Here is a 15,194-nt window from a genome sequence, read left to right as displayed (position 1 = left end):
AATTTGAAAAGTATTTAATAAAATACAGCATTAAATCAGAATACAGCTTAAAATACATAAAATACATAGTATTATAACGTAGTTATAAAGTTAGTAATGTTGTAAAAAGATATATCTATAACATTCAAATTTAAACGTATCATCTCGTACAGTTAATCGAGATAAAGAGGAAAAAAACCTAATGGGGAAAAATCCTTCATGGCTGCATAATGATCTCCCAATGTCATTGCTAATTACAGTACAGACACCATTCCTTCCAAGTATGGCTTCAATCTCATATTTAAAATAAAAAATACTGGAAAAATAAAAAAAATTGAAAGTTCCAATGAAAATAAACTAATATCAGTTAAAGATCATTTTTTGTGATCTCTAAAATAATTATGAACTCAGATGTTGCTTATTTTCTAATTTAACATGTTCAGTCAAAAAGCAATATATTGCATAAAAATGTATGACTTCTTTTTTTAAGTAATTTTGTATTCCTACATTTATTCCTAGAAGGCGAACTAATTTCATAATATCAAATTGTAAACTGTAACCTTGAAATATACCTGACATTACTCAACAAAAATGTCCTGATTGTGTCATCCTTTATAGCATTTGTTTGGGCTTTCTTTAATAATTTATTAGCTACCTAATGTGCCATCTGTCATGGAAAAAAAATTACTCAAAATAACAAACCACTTATTCACAATCACAGCTCTCTTGTCGTTAGCCTTTATGTATGTATGTAGTATCTGGATAATGTATAAAATTAAAAAGTACAAATTATATTTGTAAAATAATTTTAGAGTATTAGTATAGGGCAGAAGGTAAAATAATGAATATTTCAGGGTATACATAGAGAGCAGTCTGAATATACTTTTAACTCCTTAACCTGGAAATTCAAATCTAGCATGAATTACTGCAACATATGGTGTGAATTCATTCACATTCGGTATGTCGTATTAAAACAGAGGATGACATTTTTAAAGACAACCAATAGGTTTATTTTACATCTGAATATGCATTTATGTAAATTTATACCATAACTATTACAACATTTTAATAACAGATGCAAACAGGGCACAGAAACTTGGATAAGTCACCTACATATGAAACATAACTTATTGAAAAACAAAATAAACACAGAAGTTTTCTACAACATTGCATTTAATTCTTTCTGACATGTTTTTTTCCTAGAGAATGCTAAAAAAGATTGTGGTGAACATGATTTCCATGGCAGATTTATGTTGGCATAGCACGCAACTGAATGCAGACCTTGAAGAATGTATCCTTGCACAAGATAATAGAGCAAAAAGTAGGAGGCAGCTCAACAGTTTAGTACAAAACTATAGACTAGATCCTTTGTTCATTCAGGGTACTCTCATTGCCTTTAAATACAGCACCCAGATATTACTATGATCCATTGGCCATTATTCTATGTTGTTTGACACTGGTTCATAAAGGTGCCCCTTGAAGTGACACAACTGTTGTCAAGCTGGGCTCCTGGCAATCTGTTCCTGGCTAAATTTACTGCTGTGAAGTAGAGATGTGCGTGGACCCTCATATTTTGGTTTTTGTTTTGGATCTGGATTCATCTTTGTCTTTTGGTTTTGCAAAACCTCCCGTACGTGTTTTGGTTTTGGATCTGTATTTGTTTTTTAAAAAAACAGCTAAAATCATGTAGTTTGGATCTGTTTACATGCAGTCCAAAATCCGATTTCATTTTCTTAAAACTGAGTTCCAAGTTGACTGCGAAACCGAGCCGGGACTCGATTTGACTTGGTACCCCAAAGTGATTCCGAACTCGCACTCGGTGCAACCCCTTAATTCGGTTGTTGTTGGTTCTCTGGGAACTGGACCCACACATCTCTTTTGTGGTTGGGCTCTTTCTGTCTGATTTTTCTGTTTTCTTGCTGGGTTCCTGACAAGCCTATCCTGTCTAATTGTACTGTTCTGTTGTCAAGCTGGGTTCCTGATGATCCATTCCTGTTGTCTAGCTGGGCTCCTGACAATCCTATCCTGTCTGATTGTACTGTACTTTTGTCTATCTGGGTTCCTGATGATCCAATCCTGTTGTCTAGCTGGGCTGATGGCAATCCATTTCTGTCTTATTGTCCTGTTGTCAAGCTGGGCTCCTGGCAATCTATTCCTGTATGATTGTACCATTGTCTAGCTGAGCTCTAGACAATCATTTCCTGTCTGATTGTATTGTTGTCTAGATGGGCTCCTGACAATCTCTACCTGTCTGATTGTACTATTGTCTTTATGGGCTCCTGACAATAACTTTATGGCAGATTCTTTAGTTGTCTAGCTGGGCTCCTTACAATTCATTCTCGTCTGATTGTACTGTTGTCTAGCTGATCTCTGGACAATCCCTTCCTGTCGGACTCTACTGTTATCTAGCTGGGCTCCTATCATTTCCTTCCTGTCTGACTGTACTGTTGTCTAGCTGGGCATGACAATCCCTCCTTTCTGATTGTACTGCTGTCTTGCAATTTTTATATATTCTGTGTTTGACATTTTATAATTATTTTCCACACTACATGATTTGGATGATTTTGTGTGCCAATATATCAAATTTGTCTTACTGAGATATTGGCTCTGATAAGAGCCTGACTTGGTGAAGTGAAAAAAGTAAAGTGATAACGCACTTTAGTGCTTAGTTCAGATCTGCCTTAATTCCTGCACATGTGCAAGTACAGACTGCAAGAGAGTATTCCAAAGACCCCTTGCCAACCAGTAAATTGTGAAAAGGTAGTCCAATTATCTATCAGGGGTTAAACACCCAAAAGCTTGCTGATATATATTGCATTCAGCCTTTGGTAAATAGCCAAGGTAATAAAAAGGTCCTATAATCATGTGATTTTGGCTTAATAATTAGGCCCCTAGATTTCCATGATATTAGGCTAATCCCTAATGTTTTATTTAACATTAGTCTAAGGAGTCAAAACTGTAGTACTGACCTAAACATTTCTCAAATTTAATTCTAGAGCTCTAATCTTTCCCAACAAATAAGACAAAAAAAAAAGAATGTAATACTTTACAACATGGTCGCACAACAGTATTAAAGAAATCCTCATCAAAAGGTAATAATGACCAATTAGGACTTTTTAAAAGGGCAATGCTGTTTTGTGATGCTATAGGCCTACTTGCATGAATGGTTCTGTAGAGCATTTAAAGTTTGCCCACCAGCCAAAAGTTTAATTTGGCAGGATTGTGGGCATTACTTGCTGGGTACATTAGGTGCCCAGCAATATTTTGTTTTCTGGAACTACATTATTGAAACAAGTTAAAAAGGTGGAGAGAGTGTATTTACAGGGTGGGTCCTTGTTTTGTGGAAGGGATACAGCCTTTTTCTCCCACTATATATGTATATATATGTAGATATTGTAAGTGTCCCCAGTGCCAAAAAAGTCAGCAAACACGCTTACATCCTTTGCGGTGATGTTAAGTGGTTTTTTGTACACAATATCAGTGTAATGCACTCCTTAATAAATTTAAGTGTCAGCTCTAAAAACACAATGAATGGTTGTGGCTAACCACCATATATAATAAAAATGGTGTACACAAGGGTTGAAACTGAGCGACCAAGGTGCTTTATACACATTATTATTCCTTAGATGAACAATTACTAAAGTGCTAAGTGTCTTAAAAAATAAATACAATAAATAGATAAATAATTACTTATTGTCTCACATAAAGTGCTTAGTGATTGTATAATATATCCAGAACAGTGCTTATGCTTAAATAAAAAGTATATATTTAATCCATAATAATAACAATAGTTTAAAATTAATTTCATAGAAAATAAATACTCTAAAAAATTGAGGATAAATTGCAATATGCTTATCTTTAAATAGAGATGATTGAAAAGGTCATGGAGGTAGAATGGAGTAACCTTTCCAAAAGCATTTCGTCAGCTATATGACTTCATCAAGGGAATACATTGCCAGTAGTGTGCTCCAGCTGTTAAACCCCACTAATAGGGACAATTGGCGCTCATTGTGACATCACTTCCTGTGAGCAATTCATTCTAATTCATTATTAACATATTATATAATATTTCTATAATATATAGATTGAAGAAACCATCAGTCCGATAATATCATATATGTTAAAAGTCCAAAATAGGTAATCGCGTATATGTTATTACATGTAATAGCGATGTTGCCGGGCGGACGTCGCTTCCGCCCTGTAGCTGAATGTTAATGTCCGGCGACTTCCGCCCTTATTCTTGGTACAACTTCCATTCTCTCAGTGCTGCACGGCACGTCCAGTCCCACTGAATACGCTGCGGTCCAACTCCCGTCTCGTCCATGCGCCCACGATCGTCACCGAAACTTCAGCCCATCTTCTCCATATACAGCTTCCACCCTTCTGTTCCTGCGCATGCGTCTTTCCATTTTATTCACAATGGCGGCTATCTTTGTATTTCCTGTGCAGTCAGCTGCTGCTATCCTCGATCGCCATTTTTGAAACTTCTGTTTTTATGTAAGTGAATTCCATACTGAACTCCAGGTAATTTTAATAATCCAAAGTGTCCATAATATATATCCAATGTGTGAGGAGTCTCCATCTTTAGAAGGAAAAATGGGATATTTCATTAATATATATTATTCCCCTAAGATAATAAAAGAAGAAAAAGAGGGAACCCATAATGACTTCTTTCATGTATAGTTTCATATATCATGTAATTTAGACATGTAAACAACCAAAACCATATAGATTATTATTATTATTATTATCCTTTATTTATATGGCGCCACAAAGGTTCCGCAGCGCCTTACACAGTACATAAATGAGCACACAAGAAAAACAGTTAATAGTAATACAAAACAATGCAGGACAAGGACAAGGTTATAAACTCAGCTGCAAAACACAAGCAGCAGGACATGAGCAACCAGGTGGTAGGTGCCATTGTAGGGAGTTAGGAGTAAATTATACTATAAGTAGGGGGAGGAGAAGCACGTGAGGATGAGGGCCCTGCTCGTGAGAGCTTACATTCTAAAGGGGAAGGGCAGACAGACAGGGGCGACACAGAGGGGTAGATAGTGAAGAAGGAGCATGGAGCAGTGGGTTAGGATATGTGCTGCGGAATGTGTGTGTATAAGACGACCTGATGTTATGTAAAAATTAAGTCCTTCATACATCTATCTCTATGATAGAAAATAGATTGTTTGTGTTATTTACATGAGAGATGTACAAAGTAAAGTAGAAGCACTTTAATTTGTGTGTTACATTTTAGCATCTATATACAGCCTGACAAGAAATGCAGCTATTATGGGACTGTCCCGCCATCCTAATACAGTAGTGACTACTTTAGTTCCAGCTGCTGGGTGCTATGCCATGCTCCTGTGAGTGGGTGCATCTCACATGCTAGACCCACTCACAAATGGGTGCAGCCATACATGATGTGGTCCCACAGGATGTTGCAGTACCCGGGCCCAGAATTTCTCTTGGCAGCCCTGGAGGTGACAGAGAACGAGGAGGGAATGGGGCTTAGTAGTGGGGTAACAAGACCATGGAGGGAGGTGGTTGAGAGTGGAGGTATAGGAGAAGTGGGGGAAAGAAGCAGAGGGTTGGAAGCAGACTGATGAGAGAAAAAAAAGGAAGAACAGCAAGTGGAGGAAACAGGAGGGGGAAGAGAGGGACGGATAAAGTAGAGGATTATGTGGACATAGAATATGGGGGTTGTGTGAAGTAAGGGTGTTCATGCTGTGGACAAGGTAATAATTGAGATGTAAACTGGAGTGGAGGCTGTGAGATATAGAGTCAGTGTGATATAGAGACAGTGTAATGTGGAGGCTGTGTGATGTAGAGACAGTGAGATATAGAGTCAGTGTGGATTAAAGTTGTTAAATGTTCAAAAATACATGTAAAGAACAGTGCTGCTAATGTATGAGCGCAGCTCCAAAAGTGATATATAAAGGAGAGGTATGTGAGTAGTGGGTGCAGGAATTAGTTTATAAACAAATGATTAATGTGGATAGATGTGACACAATTGGAAAAGGCAATACAAAATGAATGAGGACAAAATTACAATGTACCCGAGCTGATCCAGTCCAAAGTGTTCTGATCAACAAAGATCAATCAACAAGAGCAGCACACAGACACGGGAGCACTTGCAGTGTCCAAGCAGTGAGTGCAGTAAGTAGTTGCCTGGATACAGCAGAAGATGTTGATTTTGTTCATTCACATAAGTATGTTGCTTCTTGTTGTTCAGAAAGTGTTCTGGTTTTGAGTTTCGTTTTCCTCCAGTTTGATCTGCAGCGTAACTCCGACTTAGTTATCAAATTGTATTTACACTTATAATCAGAACACTTTGAATCTTAACACAGACTATGGCAGCCTCCGGCTATGCAGCCTGTGGGAGCAGTAATATCTAAAGTTACAAACATGTGTCTCTGTGCTCACTGATTGGGACCCCACCCCAAAAGCTCTAACACACACTAAATTGGGATGCAATAAAGTCTAAGATAAACAATTTGTGAGAAGGGGGAGGCCAACACAGATTCACAATACATTCCTAACTTCCTTTAGATAAATTGCTCTTAGTATAGCAGTAGTTGTAATTTACCCAGTATAAATTTTCAAAACTGTGCTGAGGCAATCACTAAAACAGCATCTGATGGGAGCAGTAGTTGTAATTTACCCAGTATAAATTTTCAAAACTGTGCTGAGGCAATCACTAAAACAGCATCTGATGGGAGCAGTAGTTGTAATTTACCCAGTATAAATTTTCAAAACTGTGCTGAGGCAATCACTAAAACAGCATCTGATGGGAGCAGTAGTTGTAATTTACCCAGTATAAATTTTCAAAACTGTGCTGAGGCAATCACTAAAACAGCATCTGATGGGAGCAGTAGTTGTAATTTACCCAGTATAAATTTTCAAAACTGTGCTGAGGCAATCACTAAAACAGCATCTGATGGGAGCAGTAGTTGTAATTTACCCAGTATAAATTTTCAAAACTGTGCTGAGGCAATCACTAAAACAGCATCTGATGGGAGCAGTAGTTGTAATTTATCCAGTATAAATTTTCAAAACTGTGCTGAGGCAATCACTAAAACAGCATCTGATGGGAGCAGTAGTTGTAATTTACCCAGTATAAATTTTCAAAACTGTGCTGAGGCAATCACTAAAACAGCATCTGATGGGAGCAGTAGTTGTAATTTACCCAGTATAAATTTTCAAAACTGTGCTGAGGCAATCACTAAAACAGCATCTGATGGGAGCAGTAGTTGTAATTTACCCAGTATAAATTTTCAAAACTGTGCTGAGGCAATCACTAAAACAGCATCTGATGGGAGCAGTAGTTGTAATTTACCCAGTATAAATTTTCAAAACTGTGCTGAGGCAATCACTAAAACAGCATCTGATGGGAGCAGTAGTTGTAATTTACCCTGTATAAATTTTCAAAACTGTGCTGAGGCAGTCACTAAAACAGCATCTGATGGGAGCAGTAGTTGTAATTTACCCAGTATAAATTTTCAAAACTGTGCTGAGGCAATCACTAAAACAGCATCTGATGGGAGCAGTAGTTGTAATTTACCCAGTATAAATTTTCAAAACTGTGCTGAGGCAATCACTAAAACAGCATCTGATGGGAGCAGTAGTTGTAATTTACCCAGTATAAATTTTCAAAACTGTGCTGAGGCAATCACTAAAACAGCATCTGATGGGAGCAGTAGTTGTAATTTACCCAGTATAAATTTTCAAAACTGTGCTGAGGCAATCACTAAAACAGCATCTGATGGGAGCAGTAGTTGTAATTTACCCAGTATAAATTTTCAAAACTGTGCTGAGGCAATCACTAAAACAGCATCTGATGGGAGCAGTAGTTGTAATTTACCTGTGGAATGCAGAGAAGAAGTCACATCAGTCTTTGCATGGTGCGCATATGACAAATAAGATCTGCAGCGTAACTCCGACTTAGTTATCAAATTGTATTTACACTTATAATCAGAACACTTTGAATCTTAACACAGACTATGGCAGCCTCCGGCTATGCAGCCTGTGGGAGCAGTAATAGATAATGTCTAGAAGATGTACATTATAGGTGTTAAATTATGAATATACTACATATATGCATATATGTATATATGGATATCCAGTCAATTGAAAACCACAGAATCATAAAACAAGGAAGATCTAAAGTTCCATAAAATATTCTGTCCAAATGAAAGCCAGAAAAAACAAAGAAGAACAAAGAGCCTAAATCACAATGCATACATTCTATATGTGTGTCAGGTGATCATTATTATTCTAATTCCTTTCAGGATATTGCTCCATATACAGTAGGTGCCAGAAATACAGGGAGGATGAAGATGGTGCATCTTTGAATAGGTTTAATTAAGGTCTTGGTTTCCAACAGTGTTCTGTTTGACCTTAAAATTACATATGTAAATCTTCTTCATGTGTGTCTTCATTCCGAATTATTCCATGAGATCCACGGGACTATGGGCCTGATTCAGACCCGCTCACAAGCGCTATGTGCTCGCAAGCGGGTCGATGGCCAGGCAGTGCGCACGCGCCACTTGTGCACTGCGTGTACGTGAGCCCCGGAGTGAGCGAGAAATCACTTGCTCCGGGGCTCGCAACAAAATGGGGCGGCTTTCGATATTGATCGACAGCTCGCCCCATTTTGTAGGCGGGGAGGGGGGGTGACTGGCCAAACGGAGGCATTCCCAAGGGAATGCCTGCCATTTGAGGAGGGCGGCCCTACTGACATCACTTGTGATGACAGTAGTTGAGCTTCCTGCTCTATTAGAGCAGGAAGCTCACTGGGGGTTGCGGGAACGAGACCCTACCACAAGGGTCTTGTTGCAAGCCCAATGGTCGCGACCATCACCTGGCCGCTCGCAAAAGCTGTGGGTGGCTCCCCTCCCAAAAAAAACGCCCTGATTCAGAGTGAGCGCTCTGAAAGATTGTCCGGCTCTGAATCAGGTCCCATGTCTAGATGTGCATCCACTTCAAACTACAGTACCCGGTATTCCCTGGAGGTCTCCCATCCAATTACTGACCGGGCCCATCTGAACTTAATTTCCAAGATCAGATGAGATTAGGTGTTCAAAAGATGGTTTGTAGGAAAATACCTTGCACACTAACATGTCCCATAACCCATGGTTACTGCATCGGATTCAAAGGTCTTCCAATATGAAAAGTGCGATTTCATAACTGTCATTAAAACCCAATGCATCTTGGCCAGGTCTCCTCCTCTTTCTCCCAAGGTCACCTGTGCTATAGGTTTAAAAGTAAGGTCCTCTGGGTTGGAATTATGAGGGAGTAGGAAATGTTTTGACACAGCATGTCCCTCCAATTTATTTAGAATATTTCTTATGTGCTCCTGTATGCGCCATTTTAGTGGTCTTTTTGACTTCCCAACATACTTAATGCCGCAGGTGCACTCCAGGAGGTAAATGATAGATGTACAATTACAGTTCATATACTGCTTAATTCTGTATTCTTTAGAGCTGTCTGAGTCTGTAAAACATCTTCTTTGTGGATGTAACTGTTTGCATATATTACATCTCCCGCACTTGTAGCTTCCCATGCATTTTGGTAACTGATTTATATAATATATATATATAGTGAAATGGCTGGCACTCCACATAAATGCAAAATAAATTACTTGCCTTGGTGCCTTCCTGGAAGTTCAATAGAGAACCCACTTACATATGTAGAAAGGGAAAGGCGGCACTCACTGGTCTGATGAAATTAAAGAATCAAACTTGACACCTGTGTCTGCCTTGTTCAACGTTCTTGATAAAACAAGTTCTTGATAAAAGTCATGTGAGACTGAAACGTTGAACAAGGCAGACACAGTTGTCAAGTTTGATTCTTTCTTTTCATCAGACCTGTGAGTGCCGCCTTTCCCTTTCTACATATACATATATATATATATATATATATATATATATATATATTAAAGTGCCAAGATCAGGGTGAGGGTGCCGACTCCTGGGGTAAATGGTTGCACTTGTTGTAATGCAGCAGCCGAATAGTAGTAGACCATTCTGTGGCCTTGGCACAAGTTTCCACAGACAGCTAGTTTTATTATTTTATTAGCAAAACAAAAATAAAAAAACATAAAAATAAATCTTGGCCTGCCCAGCTCTAACTGAACAAAATGATTCCCTCTTTAAATGAAAGGACCTCTCTCAAAACAGAAGTCTCTTTGCACAAAATTTACCTTCAGTATGCAATCTGGCAATCAAAGCTGCTAAACTGCTTCTGTCTACCAAACACAGCTGAAAACCTGGGGCATGTATATCTCCCCTTTTAATCAGCTATGTTGCAAATGTACTGTAAACAAAATCTCAAGAATCTCAAGTTCTATTAAAGTATGGGAACTATAACTTACACTTACAAAAGGCAATTTTTATTTTATTTTCATTTTTGACATGTGGAAGCGGTTCTGTTTTATTTTTGTTTTTTTTACAGAACCCAAAAATGTTTTTTTCAGACATCAAAATATTTTTGTTATTAATCTTTTTATGTTTGTGTTTTGCTCTGATTAACATTCTCAATTTGAGCTGGTGTATAAAGGTATTTTTTGTTAAATATTTGAAGCATTAAATATTGGTAAAGGTTACATTTTTAGAATGGTGAGATGCAAACTCTTTATGCTAGATTATATTTTCAAATACAAACTGTAAGCACATTGTGCGAGTTATAAATTAGGTTTTGAATTAGCATATATGATCGTTAACTGAATGCAAACAAGACTTCACAAAACAGCATGTAAATTATTACCACATGGAAACAGCCAGAAGGGCATAAGCTTCAAAATGTTTCGCTGAAGTAGCAGCAGGAGATTGAGCTGGATCCTGCTGTTCCGGAAGCCCCTTTTTTTTAAAAAGAAATTATTATTATACAAAGAGGCAATTGAATTTTTTGGCAATCAGACAAGCTACAAGATGAATTCTAGATAGGAACATACGGTGTCTGATTTACTATAAGTCGCAATTTTGTGGACCAAAAATAGGTGTAACCGTAAGGTTGTGAGGCGTACGTTTATATATAGAGTTACATGCATCATTTTAAGGTAGCCTCAAATTACAATGTACGTACATGGACGCAGGAACTTATGGTCAGAACAGATTCTAATGTGGCGGCATTAAAGATACACAAGTCATTGGTGGCGATTCAATTCAGTGCAATGGTGAATAGGCTATTCAATTCAGTGTGCTGTTAAGTAGGAGAATGACGGTTCTCGCGACTTAACATGGGTGTTAAGTCAAGAGAACCGGCATTCTCCGACTAAAGTGCCGGCCACTAGGCTGCTAGCGTGGCTGGCACTTTTTTCTGATTTCTCCTTGCACCCCCAGGAGGGTGCAATAAGAAATCCTTTAGTAGGGCCAAACATTGCGCTGAATTGAATAGCTCTGGGAGCTCCCTTCCGGGGCTATTCATCATCGCTTTGAATTGAATCGGGGCCATTATCACTAACTTGATGATGATCACTCTCATACAGATGCACACAAGTTGCATTGTGGCTGATCGTGCCACAAACGTGAGCACTCATCGCGCCATTCGATTCCCCGCGACTGCGTATGTCACGCTATGCTATGGCGTGCACTGTGATCGCACCATGCATTCCTATGTAGGCGCGGTCACGTGCAAAATGCGCATATCGTCTCGCACTATGTGTGGCACAATTCATGGCGCCATTGACAACAATATAACTGTATCTACACTACATTTAAAAAATAAAAAAGACAAATAGAAATTTAAGAAAACGTGTACCAGCCTAATTTGAGTAACTCATTACTTGATGGTGGTGATCACTCTCATATCTATAATATTTTAAAAACATGTAAGAAAAATGGATGCCTGCATAAAGTCAATGACACTTTATTTTACCTGATACCAACCCAATTCCTTTAAACCATTTGTAATCTCAGGAAGCACAACACAGCATGTGAGATACAGATTAGATAAGGTACTTAAATAAGTAAAATATAACAGATTTTTTTTTAATTGTAGCATTTGCTTGAGTCAGAGGTGGACGGTAATGTTTTACCAGCTGTGACAAAGTCGCAGCCGCTAGTGAGTCTTTCTGTTAATGCCACGGCCAATGGGCGTCCTATTGAGACACCCAGCAGCCATGGCAACATCGTACAGACATTGGCCGCCTCATGGGACATTCAAGCAATCCTATGGTTGCCCAGAATGGGGGAGATGTACTAAAGCCTTGCATAGTGAACAAGTGGAGAGAAATAAAGCACCAAACAAATAAGCTCCTAAGTGTAATTTTACAGGCTGTGTTTGAAAAATGACAGTTAGGAGCTGATTGGTTGGTATTTTATCTCTCTCCACTTTATATCTCTCCAAAGCTTAGTACATCTCCCCCAGTGTCCACTGGTACATGGCTGCTGAAGCCAGTGGAATTGCCAACCAATTCTTGTGATATTAGTATTGTCTGTAATAGATGCATTTGCATTTTATCTGCTTTCTAGTCAAAGCCACAGTGTCTGATGGAGTAAGTACTGGTGGTAGCCTCATAGTACACTGCACCAGAAGATCCCTTGCCATTTGCTATATCCACTACTTATGCCATCAATGAGCATCAGTGGTAGTGAGTTAACCCTCAGATTCATCGGTTGCTGAAGAATAATAGATGAACATGGATGTTCAGGTTCCAATGCCCAATGTTCCAATGCCTACAGAATCTTCTACAGATGTGGGTCAACCAAGGTCAAGTAAATGGCCACCTTACCTGTATTTTACATGTCAAATAAGAGGTTCAGTTAAGGACTTGCTGTTGACTTCCTGCAATTTGTGCATTACAATTGTGTGTAGGAGGTAGACAACAGAATGTGTAGGGGCTGCTCTCCACCTGTAGGACACACAGGATAGCCCTGTTGAAAACCGCTTGGGTTACCACCAGTAGTAGGATTGCTACCACTTGCATAATGGGCACCTGTAGCATTGGAATTCCTGGTAGAAGTGAAGGATTCTCTATGCCAAAATTCGACACGTGTGTGTATGGAGTAGAGGTTGACCACAGCACCGTACAGGTAATTAACATAGTAATAATGTAACATGATATATCATAAGTAGAGCAAATGTTCATGATGTATGTCATGTTACAACACAACGTACTAAAACAGCAGATTAGGTAGATTATGTTGAATGAGGACAAGGGTGAGGGAAGGACAATTTACTGAGTCTTGACAGGCAAGCAGAGGAGAGTTGCAGGAAGGGGCAGGCAGTTCAGCAGTTCTAGCCTCTGCCCAAAGTAAAGGCAAGCATAGAGTATCAGTCGAAGAATGAGACAAGGCGCACTGATTACCTGGGTAGTGCAAAGGGCAGATCAGGAGGAAGGGCCCTAATCACGAGAGCTTACATGTTGGGTCTGATTTTAAATAATTTATGATGACACCAGATGTAGTTGTGCAATTTTTTCATAGCACTGTGCATGCGACCCAAATGTGCTTGAACAGAGGTGCAGTTGCGATCTCAGACGCATACATGGAGAAGTGTATTGAAATGTATTTGGCATTTCTTGGCAGTGACTGCGAGGTGGCTATTTACACACATAGAGATGCTCCATCTTATGGGTGTGTTATGGGAGTTTTGCGGGGGTGTTGCAGAAGTGTTTGCGTACACAGATGCCTAATCACCCACATTGGAGTCCATACACAGACAGAGAATCTGAACTTAGCACATGGCTGGAGCAAAGTTACAAAGGTGCAACAGATGGTGGCATATAAAGACACAACTGACATGATTACAGCGTCTAAAGATGCTCAAAGTTGGCGTCTCAGGCCTTTCACATTCAGACGCACAGATGTACATCAGGGAAGGTGCTTGTAGTAGTAATAGCATAAAGTTGCAAATATGTGCCCAGGAAAAGATAGACATACGTCCAACTCAGAATCAGCTCCATCCTGTGTTCTGGCTCCAATGCAGGAGGTCCACAATTTACTAGAGATGTGCATCAACCCCTGTGTTTTGGTTTTGGATCTGTATCTCCTCTGGTTTTGGATCTTGAATGGTTTTGCCAAAACCACCCTTCCGTGTTTTGTTTTTCGGTTTTGGTTTTGGATCTAGATGTTATCTAAAAAAAATCATAAAAACAGCTAAAATCACATAAGTATTATTAACCTCAATAACATTTATTTCCACTAATTTTTTCTGCAATTTTGACAACCTCACAGCTCACAATATTGATTTTTTTTTCTTCTAGTTAAGGGCCAAAAGGTTGCATCCAGCTAGCTGACTGTCACGATTCTTAGGCGGAATCAAAACTGATTGTTAAATAGAGTTGAGGACTGTGCAAAGACGATGGTTGGCGTAACCCCTTGAGGATTGAAGACTTGATAGTTGATAATTGATACAATAACTGGCTGAAGGAGGAATTGATAGTTGATAATTTGTGCAGCCACTGGCTGAAGTAAGAATAGTTGATACTTGAAAATTGGTGCTGTCACTGGCTGAAGTAAGAATTGATAGTTGGCGCAGCCACTGGCTGAAGTAAGAATAGTTGATACTTAATAATTTGTGCAGCCACTGGCTGAAGTAAGAATTGATAGTTGATAGTTGGCGCAGCCACTGGCTGAAGTAAGAATAGTTGATACTTAATAATTTGTGCAGCCACTGGCTGAAGTAAGAATTGATAGTTGATAGTTGGCACAGCCACTGGCTGAAGTAAGAATAGTTGATACTTAATAATTGGTGCAGCCACTGGCTGAAGTAAGAATAGTTGATACTTGATAATTGGTGCAGTCACAGGCAGCACCCCTACGCAGCTACATTGTTGATAAGTGCGGCTAATGCGCACACACAGACACAGAAAAGAAAACACTTCGAATATTTTTTTTTTTTACACTTGAGGAGAGAGCACACCTGAACGAGGCAGCAGCCCTTTGATAAACAACACAGGCAGCACCCCTGCGCAGCTACATTGTTGATAAGTTCGGCTAATGTGCACACACACACACACAGAAAAATAAACACTTTGATTATTTTATTTTTTTTACACTGGGGGAAGAGCACCCCTGAACGAGGCAGCAGCCCCTTGAAAAATTATACAGGCAGCACCCCTGCACAGCTAAGTTGTTAATAAGTGTTGCTAATGCTCACACAGTCACGGAAAAAAAACCACTTTGCTAAAAAAATGTTTTTACATTGGGGAGAGAGCACCCCTGAATGTGGCAGCAGCCCCTTGATAAACAACACAGGCATCACCCCTGCGCAGCTAC

The sequence above is a fragment of the Taudactylus pleione genome, unplaced genomic scaffold, assembly GCF_031769625.1.
Source record: "Taudactylus pleione unplaced genomic scaffold, aTauple2 ptg000070l, whole genome shotgun sequence".
Lineage (NCBI taxonomy): Eukaryota > Metazoa > Chordata > Amphibia > Anura > Myobatrachidae > Taudactylus > Taudactylus pleione.
Note: the sequence above shows the minus strand (reverse complement) of the source record.